This window comes from Elephas maximus, chromosome 13, assembly GCF_024166365.1.
Source record: "Elephas maximus indicus isolate mEleMax1 chromosome 13, mEleMax1 primary haplotype, whole genome shotgun sequence".
NCBI classification, from domain to species: domain Eukaryota; kingdom Metazoa; phylum Chordata; class Mammalia; order Proboscidea; family Elephantidae; genus Elephas; species Elephas maximus.
The window spans coordinates 67,525,617-67,538,313 of record NC_064831.1 but is presented as its reverse complement, the minus strand read 5'-3'; the positions used below and the strand labels follow the sequence as shown (position 1 = coordinate 67,538,313).

At 39.8% G+C, this 12,697-nt stretch overlaps 1 protein-coding gene across 3 annotated transcripts in view; it reads right to left on the bottom strand.

The window, feature by feature from the left end:
* NRG4 (neuregulin 4) overlaps positions 1 to 12,697 on the bottom strand; it is a 129,111-nt gene that overhangs the window by 114,777 nt on the left and 1,637 nt on the right. The window lies entirely within an intron of this gene.

Below are 12,697 nucleotides of genomic sequence, written 5' to 3'. Positions count from 1 at the left end.
GAAGCCTGCAGCAAACTACAGACATAGGCCAGATTGTTTTTGCATGACCCTTTTAAAGGGGTGTGACATACACATACACACACACACACACAATACAGAGGACTATGCCACAGCAATCACACAACCATAACCTTATGGCCTGCAAACCCTAAAATACTAGTCAGCAGACCCTTTCCAGAAAGTTTGCTGACCTCTGTTCCACAGCCAACAATGATGTTGGAAGCCCTAGCTTCCCTTAGATTTCAATTAATTTCTTTAAAAAAGAGACTTCTCTTTTCCTTGGGATTATACACCTGACTGCCCCCATTCCCATTTCGCATGGGTGAAGAGGCAGGTGGATACTAGTACCACAACTGCTTTTTATATTGCTCTTCAATTACTCACTTCCTCACCTCCCCGTTTTCAGTCCTATTACTCAGCTGTTCTCTGTCCAGCCTACTAAGTCTGAAGGCTCTCTGGGGTTCTCACAGGGGGAAAAAATGGCTCCCATTTCACTGCAGCCTCTTCGTAGCACATTCTGGGGTGTGGCTTCCTGCACTGTTTAATCCCTAACATCTGTTTTCCATCTTCCAGAAATCCGGTGAAATCACATGTCTACTGATGATCCCCTAACTCTCCCTTCGTTTTTTTATTTGCCATTTTAGATTTATTCCTTTTCATGTCTCCCTACTCTATTTTAATGAGGCTTAGGTAGAGACCAGAGCATAATTCAAGTGCTCAGTACACCATCTTGAACCAGATGGCAAGACTTCGTCTCACATACTTTGGGCGTATTATCAGACAGGACTAGTCCCTGGAGAAGGGTATACTTGGTAAGGTAGAGAGTCAGCAAAAAAGAGGAAGATCCTCAATGAGATGGACTGACACAGTGGCTGTAACAATGGGCTCAAACATAGGAAGAAATATTAGGATGGCACAGGATCGGCACTGTTTCATTCTACTGTACGTGGAGTCACTATGAGTAGGAACTGACTCGACTACACCTAACAACAACGGTTCAAGCTGCCACTACGTATTTGGTCTTCAACAGTTAAGCAACTGTAAATCCTCCTGAAAGACCAACATGAGCAAAAGAAAGCGTTATGCATTAAAAATTTTTTTGTTAACTTAATAAGGAGCTTCTGTATTTTTATATAATAATGGAGCCACTGTGTTTGTTTATACACACACACACACCAAAAAACCAAACCAAACCCATTGCTGTTGAGTCAATTCCAATTCATAGCAACCCTACAGGACACAGTAGATCTGCCCCATAAGGTTTCCAAGGAGCAGCTGGTGGGTTTGAACTGCTGACCTTTTGGTTAGCAGCCGAGCTCTTAACCATTGCGCCACCAGGGCTCACACACACATACACACCAATATTTTTTTTTTATTAACTTTTATTGAGCTTCAAGTGAATGTTTACAAATCAAGTCAGACTGTCACATATAAGTTTATATACATCTTACTCCGTACTCCCACTTGCTCTCCCCCTAATGAGTCAGCCCTTCCAGTCTCTCCTTGCGTGACAATTTTGCCAGCTTCCAACTCTCTCTATTCTCCCATCCCCCCTCCAGACAGGAGATGCCAACACAGTCTCAAGTGTCCACCTGATATAATTAGCTCACTCTTCATCAGCATCTCTCTCCTACCCACTGTCCATGCCCCTTCATGTCTGATGAGTTGTCTTCGGGGATGGTTCCTGTCCTGACACACCAATATTTTTGTAGGATGGTGGAACCTTAGCATCTAATCACCCAAGGCTTCTACTCTCACTATAAATTTGATAAAAGAAAATAAAATTGGTACTTTTTAGGAATATGGATACAAACTATATGGAATATTCTATCTAGTTAATTGAGAAGAATAGAGATGACATGCATATTTTTAAAAACAGGAAATAATTTTTATACAAAGCAATGTTCCGTGAAAAAGAACATGTATAACTACCTTTTCCTAATGCTTTGCAATAAGAAATAAGAGGTTTTATTAAACATGTAAGCTGAAGTGATAAAATCCTACAGCACCATTAATGGTAATAACAGCTTTAATCTTCAGAACTCAAACTCATTTCAACTTACAACATTAAATCTCACTTTTAGAGTATAGAAAAATGACACATATTACAAAATTAGAAACTAAAACTCCGAAAGCTTAAATCACTTCTACAAAGTACCACAATGGATTAAAAAAAATCTGAGTCTTCTGACTCCAAATAATATTGCCACTGAAAGATCCACAGATATATTTGTCCTTCCTCTAATGCAATAATTTCAAAGAAACAACATTGAAGTACTTTTCCTATATCTTATATTTTCAATTTGGTACAAATTATAATTTATCACTGTTAGGAAAGAATAAGTGCTAAGCTGTGTTTATGAGAACAAAATTTGGGATTCATAATTAGAAAACTAGAAAAATGCGTTTTGCTGTTATAAGAGATCAGTAGCTTCATGCTGTCCTATTACTTTCCAGGCTAAGCAATTAGTTCCTAAAACTATCTTTGTCAGGAAGTCCTCACGATTGAGAAGCATGGTAGCACGAGTCAAGGGAATGGGCTTTGGAGTCAAGCAAAGCTGGCTTTGCCACTTACAAACTGTATTGTGTTAAGCAAGTTACTTAGCCTTTCTAAGCCTGTTTTTCCACCTGTAAAATGGGAATAATAATATTAACAACTTTTTAATCCTTACAAGAGAAATCTAATTGTGTAAATTCCTTAGGACAGTTCCTGGCTCGTCATGAGTGAAATATTTGGCTACTACTATATTCTCTATTATTAGCTTTATCTAGTTAAAGCTACACCCAAGAATAAGCATACCTAGGTGATCAAATTTCAGAGATTCAGACAGATGGAATAAGGAAGCTAGCTTTGGCAGACAGTCACAGGGAAATCACCATTCAAAAGATTTGCTCCCTCATGCAATCCAACATGAAATTTCCCTGGGATAAAGTTCTTCAAGACTAGGAACGGGATCAAGCTATGACCAAAGGCTTCAACAGTAGTTCAAAGGCTACAACTCACCCCCAAATGATTCAGTGGATGGCTACTTTGACCTATATCTTAGGTATAGTTTGAAAACCTAAATCCACAAATTTAAAAAATTTAACTAGAGCTAATTAAAGCAAACTAGCTCTTCTCTGGATTTTATGTATGCTTTTTTAGTAGTGTTTCATTATGTTTTTGGTGAAAGTTTACACAGCAAGTCAGGTTCCTGTCTGACAATTTCCACACAAAGTGATCAATGACTTTAGTTACATTTTTCACATTGTGTCAACGTTCTCCTTAATTGTGTTCTTGGTTGTTCCTTTTCCAGTACTCTGGTTTCCCTGCCCCCGTATCTTCTCATTTTTGCTTTGGATTTAATGCTGACCATTTGGACTTACACAGATGGTTTTTTAGTAGAGCACCGATCTAACGGGTAGTATTCTTTACTTTGTGTGTCACACTGCTTTTCTGCTAAAAGGTGATTCTCAGGTGATATTTTTGGTTTAAGGTTTAAAGAGTGTCTCAGGGAAAAACAGTTTCAGGGAGTCTGAGGTAGTCTAACTAGTCATCCTTTTTTTAAGAATTTAAGTTTTGTTCCTCATTTTTCTCCCATTCTAACTGGGATCATCTATTGTTATCTCAGTCAGATAGGTCAGTGTTGACAGTGCGCCACCTAGTTCTTCTGGTCTTAGGGTAGTTGAGGTCTTGGCTTATGTACTAACAGCCTTGTAGCCTTGTTTCTTCTCTGAGGTTTTGGTTACCTTCTTACTTTTTTGCTCCTAATGAGTAGAGACCAATAGTTGTATCTTAGATGGCTGCTCGCAAGCTTTTAAGACCCCACATGCTACTCACTTCACTAGGACGCAGAGCATGAACTTTGTGAACTGTATTATGCCAACTGGCTGAGTTGTCCCATAAGATTATGGTCCTAAACTTCCAAACCCAGAAAACCAATCTCGGAATGTGTTTTTGTTTTGTCTGAGGAGTAATCTGCAGTTGTGTGGTCAGTGAATATGCACCTGCCCAGAGTTACCTGTATTTACATGTACTTATTCTTCGGTTTTCACATATGTATATACCTGCATGTACCCATACACCTATATGTTTATACCCATCCATATGTGATTCTTGACTCATTTTTTGGTCTTTGCTGGAGTTATTGCCCTCTTATATATGTCAAACTCTTCAGTCCAGGCATTCTTTTCTCATGAGTGACATAATTTACTCTGGCCATGCTGTACTCACTACACTCACACATTCAATGCCATTTTTCCCATCACCAAAAATAAGTATCTATGATTTAGAGCGTGCTTCCTCCTCTTTCTCCTCCTCCCCCTGGTAACTACCGGTGAACACTGGTCTCTTTATATATGTCTATTTTTATCTTCTTATAAAGGAGGGATCATACGATATTTGTCCTTATGTGCTTCACTTATTTCACTTATCATTATGCCCTCCAGGTCCATCCATGTTATGTTTCATGGACTCATCATTGTCCTTTTTGGTTGCGTAGTATTCCACTGTATGTATGTATCACATTTGTTTATCCATTCATCTACTGATTGGCACTTTGGTTGTTTCTTGTTTTTTGCTATTGTGAACAAAGCTTCAATGACAATAGGTGTACATATGTCTGTTTGTGTCACTATTTTTAGGTCTCAATTTTTTTTTTTCTAGGGTATATACCTAGGAGTGGGATTATTGGATCTTAGGGTAGTTCTTCAGTATGGATTATACCTCAACATAAAGAAAACAAAGATCTTAAGAGAACCTACAGAGCGGGAAAAAAAATTTGGATACAATATATTCAGCAAGGGTCTCATCTCTAAAATCTACAGAATACTTCAGTACTTCCACAACAAAAAGACAACCCAATTTAAAAACGGGCAAAGGATATGAACAGACACGTCACCAAAGAAGACATTTAGGCAGCTGACACATGAGGAAATACACGAGATCATTAGCCATTAAAAAAACCCATTGCTGTCGAGTCAATTCTGACTCATAGTGACCCTATAGGACAGAGTAGAACTAACCCATAGGGTTTCGAAGGAGCACCTGATGGATTTGAACTGCCAACCTTTTGGTTAGCAGCCGTAGCTCTTAACCACTACTGTGGTTTCCAATTAGCCATTAGAGAAACGAAAATCAACACTAAAATAAGATACCATCTCATCCCAACATTACTGGCACTAAACAAAGAAACAGAAGACAAATGCTGGAGAGGTTGCTGCAAGATTGGAACTCGTATGCACTGCTGGTGGGGATGTAAAATGATACAACTACTATGAAAAATGATATGGCACCTCCTAGAAAGCTAGAAATAGAAATACCATGCAATCCAGCAATTCTATTCCTAGAAATATATCCTAGAGAAATAAGAGCCATCACACAAATAGACATATGCACACCCTTGTTTATTGCAGCATTATTTGCCATAGCAAAAAGATGAAGATAACCTAAATGCCTATCAACAGATAAATGAATAAACAAATTATGGTACATACACACAATGGAATACTAAAAAAAAAAAAAAAAACAAACACGCATTGCCATTGAGTTGATTCTGACTCACAGCAACCCTATAGGACAGAGTAGAGTTGCCCCATAGGGTTTCCAAGGAGTGGCTGGTGGATTCAAACTGCAGACCTTTTAGTTAGCAACCGTAGCTCTTAACCACTGCACCACCAGGGCTCCAATAAAGAATAATGCAATAAAGAACAATGATGAATCTGTGAAACATCCCACAACATGGATGAATCTGGAAGGCATCATGCTGAGTGAAATAAGTCAATCACAATGTACAAATATTGTATAAGACCACTATTATAGAAACCCAATAAAAGATTTACACACACATACAAAAACAATCTTTAATGGCTATGGGGGAGGGGAAGCCATTAACTAGATAGTAGACAAGTGTTAACTTTGGTGAAGGGAAAGACAACACACAATACAGGGGAAGTGAGCGCAATTTGACCAAGGCAAAGTCACAGAAGCTTCTTAGACACATCCAAACACACCAAGGGACTGAGTTACTAGGGCTGAGGGCTGGGAACCATGGTCTCTGGGAACATCTAGGTCAATTGGCATAACATAGTTCATAAAGAAAATGTTCTACACCTCACTTTGGTGAGTAGTGTCTGGGCTCTTAAAAGATTAGGAGTTGCCATTTAAGATAGGAGAATGAAGAAAACTAAAGACACAAGGGAAATACTAGTCCAAAGGATTAATGGACCACATGAAACACAGCCTCCACCAACCTGAGCCCAGAAGAACTAGATGGTGCCCAGCTACCACCACCGACCACTCTGACAGGAATCACAGTAGAAGGTCCCAGGTAGAGTGGGAGAAAAACGTAGAATAAAGTTCAAATTCATAAAAAAATAATCAGACTTACTGGTCTGACAAAGTTTGGAGGAACCCCTGAGACTATGGCCCTCAGACACTCTCCTAACTCAGAACCGAAGCCACTCCTGAAGTCCACCTTTCTGCCAAAGATTAGACAGGCCTATAAAACAAACAATATCACATGTGAGGAATGTGTTTCCTGGTTCAATCAAGTACATGAGACCAAATAGGCAACACCTCCCCAAAAGCAAAGACAAGAACGCAGGAAGGGACAGCAAAACTGGAAGAATGGACACTGAGAACCCTGGCTAGAAAGGGAAAGGGGGAGAGTGCTGACACATTGCAAGGATTGCAACCAATGTCACAAAAAATTTTGTGTATACAATTTTTGAATGGAAAACTAACTTGAGCTGTTAAATTTCACCTAAAACACAATAAAATTAAAGAAAAAAAAATCCTCACAACTGGACCAATAAGCAACATCATGATAAATGCAAAAAATACTGAGTTGTCAAGGATTTAATTTTACTTGGAAGCATAATCAACACCCATGGAAGCAGCAGTCAAGAAATCAAATGACATATTGCATTGGGTAAAACTTTTGCAAAAGACCTCTTTAAAGTTTTAAAAAGTGAAGATGTCACTTTGAGGACTAAGGTGCACCTGACCCAAGCCATGGTATTTTCAATCGCCTCCTATGCATGCTACTGCGTCACGAGGGCTCCATGCACGCGAAAGCTGGACAATGAATAAAGATGGCCAAAGAAGAATTGATGCCTTTGAAACATATTGTTGGTGAAGAATATTGAATACACTATGGACTGCCAGAAGAATGAGCAAATCTGTCTTGAAAGAACAACAACCAGAATGCTCCTTAGAAGCGAGGATGGGGAGACTTCGTGTCACTTACTTTAGACATATTATCAGAAGGGGCCAGTCTCTGGAGAAGGATGTTGTGATTGGTCAGTAGAGGGTCAGCAAAAAACAGGAAGGCCCTCAAATGAGATGGACTGACACAGTGGCAACAACAGTGGGCTCAAATACAGCAATGATTGTGAGGATGGTGCAGGACTGGGCAGTGTTTCGTTTGTACACAGGGCCGCTATAAGTCAAAACTGACTCGATGGCACATAACAACAAGGGTAGTACTATTTCTAATACATAGTAGACATACCATTTACAGTTCCACCAGCAACGGGTAAGGGCTTCCATCTCCCCATATCCTCTCCAACATTTATTATTATTTTTTAATCAGTGCCATTTTAGCTGGGGTGACATGGTATCTCATTGTAGTCTTGATTTACATCTAACAGAGCCCTGGAGCCCTGAAGGCACAGTGGTTAGGAGCTCCAGAAGCTAACCAAAAAGTTGGCAGTTCGAATCCACCAGCTGCTCCTTAGAAACCCTATGGCTCAGTTCCTATAGGGTCACTATAGTCGTAATTGACTCTATGGCAATGGGTTTGGTTTTAATGGCTAAAAACCGTAAGCATCTTTTCATGTACTTGTTGGCAGCTTGGGTGTCCTCTCTGATGAAGGTTCTGTTCATGTCCTTTGCCCATTTTATAATTACGTTGTCTTTTTATTCTTGAGTTGTTCAAAGTTTTCTGTAAATTTTAGAGATTAGACCCTTATTGGTAAGTCATTTCTGAAGATTTTTTCCCTGTCTGTAGGTTCTCTTTTTACTCTTTTGATAATGCCTTGATGAGCAAAAGTTTTCAATTTTTATGAGGTCCCATTTATCTGTCTTGTTATCTTCTATTCGTTCACTTGTTATGTTTGTTATCCAATTTTTAACAAAAGATTAGGACCCTTAGTTTTCTCCCAGGAATTTTACAGTTTTAGGCTTAACATTTAGGTCTTTGATCCATTTTGAGTTAGTTTTTGTGGATGGTATGACATATGGGTCTTGTTTCATTTTTCTGCAAGTGGATATCCAGTTTCGCCAACACCATTTATTAAAGAGACTGTTCGTCCAACTGAATATGGATTTTGACCCCTTCTCAAAAATCAGTTGTCCATAGATGGCTGGATTTATTTCTGAGTTCTCAGTTCTATTCTACTGGTCTGTGTCTATCTTTGAACCAATATCAGGGTGTTTTGATTATAGTAGCTGTATAGTATGTTTTGATATCAGGGAGCGTGAGGCCTCCCGCTTTGTTCTTTTTCTTCAATGTTGCTTTGGATACTTGGGGTTTCTTTTCTTTTCATATGAAGTTGGTCATTAGTTGTTCCATTTCAGTAAAGAATGCTGTTGGGATTTGTATCAGGATTGCACTGTATCTGCAGATTACTTTAGGTAGAATTGACATTTTCACTACATTGTAAGTCTTCCAATCCATGAGCATAGAATGTCCTTCCATTTACATAGGTCTCTGTTAGTCTCTTGTAGTAATGTTTTATAATTTTCCTTGTTAATTCCTAGGTATTTTATCATTTTGGGGGCTACTGTAAATAGTATTGTTTTAATTTTTGGGGGGGGGGGACCGCTTCTTGTTAGTGTAAAGGAAGCCAGTTGATTTTTTTTTAACATTTTATTGTAGTTTGTGGGAAAGTTGACAGAACAAATTAGTTTTCCATTCAACAATTTACAAACATTTTTTAAATAATTTTTATTGCGCTTTAAGTGAAAGTTTACTAATCAAGTCAGTCTCTCACACAAAAAACCATATACACCTTGCTACACACTCCCAATTACTCTCCCCCTAATGAGACAGCCCGCTCTCTCCCTCCACTCTCTCCTTTCGTGTCCATTTTGCCAGCTTCTAACCCCCTCCACCCTCTCATCTCCACTCCAGGCAGGAGATGCCAACGTAGTCTCAAGTGTCCACCTGATCCGAGAAGCTCACTCCTCACCAGCATCCCTCTCCAACCCATTGTCCAGTCCAATCCATGTCTGAAGAGTTGGCTTCGGGAATGGTTCCTGTCCTGGGGCAACAGAAGGCCTGGGGGCCACGACCACCAGGTTCCCTCCAGTCTCAGTCAGACCATTAAGTCTGGTCTTATGAGAATTTGGGGTGTGCATCCCACTGCTCTCCTGCTCCCTCAGGGATTCTCTGTTGTGTTCCCAGTCAGGGCAGTCATAGGTTGTAGCTGGGCACCATCTAGTTCTTCTGGTCTCAGGATGATGTAGTCTCTGGTTCATGTGGCCCTTTCTGTCTCTTGGGATTGTAATCGCCTTGCGTCCTTGGTGTTCTTCATTTTCCTTTGATCCAGGTGGGTTGAGACCAATTGATGCATCTTAGATGGCTGCTTGCTAGCGTTTAAGACCCCAGACGCCACTCTTTAAAGTGGGATGCAGAATGTTTTCTTAATACATTTTATTATGCCAATTGACTTAGATGTCCCCTGAAACCATGGTCCCCAGACCCCTGCCCCTGCTACGCTGGCCTTGGAAGCATTCAGTTTATTCAGGACACTTCTTTGCTTTTGGTTTAGCCCAATTGTGCTGACCTCCCCTGTGTTGTGTGTTCTCTTTCCCTTCACCTAAAGTAGTCCTTATCTACTATCTAATTAGTGAATCCCCCTTTCCCAGCCTCCCTCCCTCCCCCTCTCGTAACCACAAAAGAATGTTTCCTTCTCAGTTTAAACTATTTCTCAAGTTCTTATAATAGTGGTCTTACACAATATTTGTCCTTTTGCAACTGACTAATTTCATTCAGCATAATGCCTTCCAGGTTCCTCCATGTTATGAAATGTTTCACCGATCCCTCACTGTTCTTTATCGATGCGTAGTATTCCATTGTGTGAATATACCATAATTTATTTATCCATTCATCCGTTGATGGGCACCTTGGTTGCTTCCATCTTTTTGCTATTGTAAACATGCTGCAATAAACATGGGTGTGCATATATCCGTTCGTGTAAAGGCTCTTATTTCTCTAGGATATATTCCAAGGAGTGGGATTGCTGGATCGTATGGTAGCTCTATTTCTAGGTTTTTAAGGAAGCGCCAAATCAATTTCCAAAGTGGTTGTACCATTTCACATTCCCACCAGCAGTGTATAAGTGTTCCAATCTCTCCACGGCCTCTCCAACATTTATTCTTTTGTGTTTTTTGGATTAATGCCAGCCTTGTTGGAGTGAGATAAAATCTCATTGTAGTTTTGATCTGCATTTCTCTAACGGCTGATGATCGGATTTACACACATTTTGTTTTATGACATTAGTAGTAATCCCTTCAACGTGACAGCACTCTACCCACTTCCTCCCTGGGCTCTCTGTTTCCATTCACCCATATTTTCTGCCACTTCCAGACTTCTGAACTTTGTTTTTGGGCATATCTACCTTTTTGATCTTGTATGGTTGATTGTTCTGAGGAGCACGTTCCTCACGGGTGTTATTGTTCACTGTATAGGCCTGTCTATTGTTTGGCCGAAAGGTGATCTGCAAGACTGGGTTCAGTTTCATGTTTGAAGGGTGTCTAAGGGCCACAGTTTTGGGGGTTCTGCCAGTTTCTATCAGACCAGTAAGTCTGGTCTTTTTTATAAATTTGGATTTTGTTCTACATTTTTCTCCCACTCTGTCTAGGACCTTCTATTGTGATCCTGATCAGAGTGGTTGGTACTGATACCCAGGCACCATCTGGTTCTTCTGGTCTCAGATTAGTGGAGACTATGGTTTGTGTGGTCCATTAGCCCTTTGGTATCCTTGAGTCTTTGGTTTTCTTCACTCTTCTTTGCTCTGGACAGGAAGGGACCAGTAGTTGTATCTTAGATGGCCACTCATAAGATTTTAAAACCCCAGTCACTACTTATCAAAGTAGGATGTAGAGAGCTGTCCTTATGGGCTTTGTTATGCCAGTTGACTAGATGTCCCCCAAGACTATGGTCCTAAGCCCTCAAGCCTAGTGACTCAGTCTCTCAAGGTGTTTGGTTATGGCTAAGAAGTCTTCATAACTTTGTCCCCTGTGTGCTGTACTACACACATGGAAATACTTGCAGCACATACAAATATGTATGTAGAAATAATCCTCTGGCAAACTTACATATGCTCGTGGGTGTACTGCCATATGCCATCCACACCTGTTGTATCTGGTTTGTGCATTTTTAGTTATGTTTATAGTCTATTTATGCCATAAATTAGGGCCTTTAGGTTTGGCCCTATTTTTTCCTCCAGGATCTTTATAATTTTGGGTTTTACACTTAGGTCTTTGATCCAACTTGAGTTAGTTTTTGTATAGGCGGTAAGGATCCTGTTTCATTTTTCTGCAAATGGATATCCAGTTTTGCCAGCACCACTTGTCAAAGAGACTATCTCTTCCCCATTTAATTGATTTTGGTCCTTTTTCAAATATCAGTTGTCCAAAGGTGAATGGATTTACTTCTGGGTACTCACTTCTGTTCCATCGGTCTATGTGTCTGTCGTTGTACCAGCCCCAGACTATTTTGACTATCGTGGCTATATGGTAGGAACCCAGCTGGTTTTTGTGTGTTGATCTTGTACCCTGCAATGTTGCTGGTATCAGCCTGGCCACGCCTGCTCTTTTTTGTTTACTGGTTGCATGGAATTTTTTTTTCCATCCTTTTATTTTCAGTCTGTTTGTGCCCTTATGTCTAAGGCATGTTTTTTGTAAACAGCAAAAGGATGGAAAAAAATTTTTTTAATCCATCCTGCCATTCTCTGCCTTTTGTATGAGGAGTTTAGACTATTTACATTTAAGGTTATTAGTGAAAACAAAGTACCCACCTCATTCATTTTCTTATTTGTTTTTTGAGTGTTTCATATCTTTTTTTTTTTTTTAATTCTTATTAATCTGTTATTATTTGTGTTTGGCTGCATTCTTGTGATGAGTCTTATTGATTTCTTCCTTCTTCTTTGTATTTTTTTAATGTGATTTCTTAGTGGCTACCACACACATTACACCACTTGCAATTATAACATTTAACATACGAACAACAAATGACATACAACACTGTCATGGATTCAATTGTGTCCCTCAAGAATATGTGTATGGATTTGGCTAGGCCATGATTCCCAGTATTGTGTAATTGTCCACCATTTTGTCATCTGATGTGATTTTCCTATGTGTTGTAAATCCTACCTTTGGATGTTGATGAGGGGGGAATAGGCAGCAGTTATGTTAATGAGGCAGGACTCAGTCTACAAGATTCGATTGTGTCTTGAGCCAATTTCTTTTGGGATATAAAATAGAAGCAAGCAGAGAGACAGGAGGGCCCCACACCACCAAGAAAGCAGTGATGGGAGCAGAGTGCGTCCTTTGGACCCAGGGTTCCTGCACAGAGAAGCTCCTAGTCAGGGAAAAGATTGATGACAAAGGACTTCCTCCAGAGCCGACAAAAAAAGCCTTCCCCTGGAGCTGATACCCTGAATTTGGACTTCTAGCTTACTAGACTGTAAGAGAATAAACTTGTTTGTT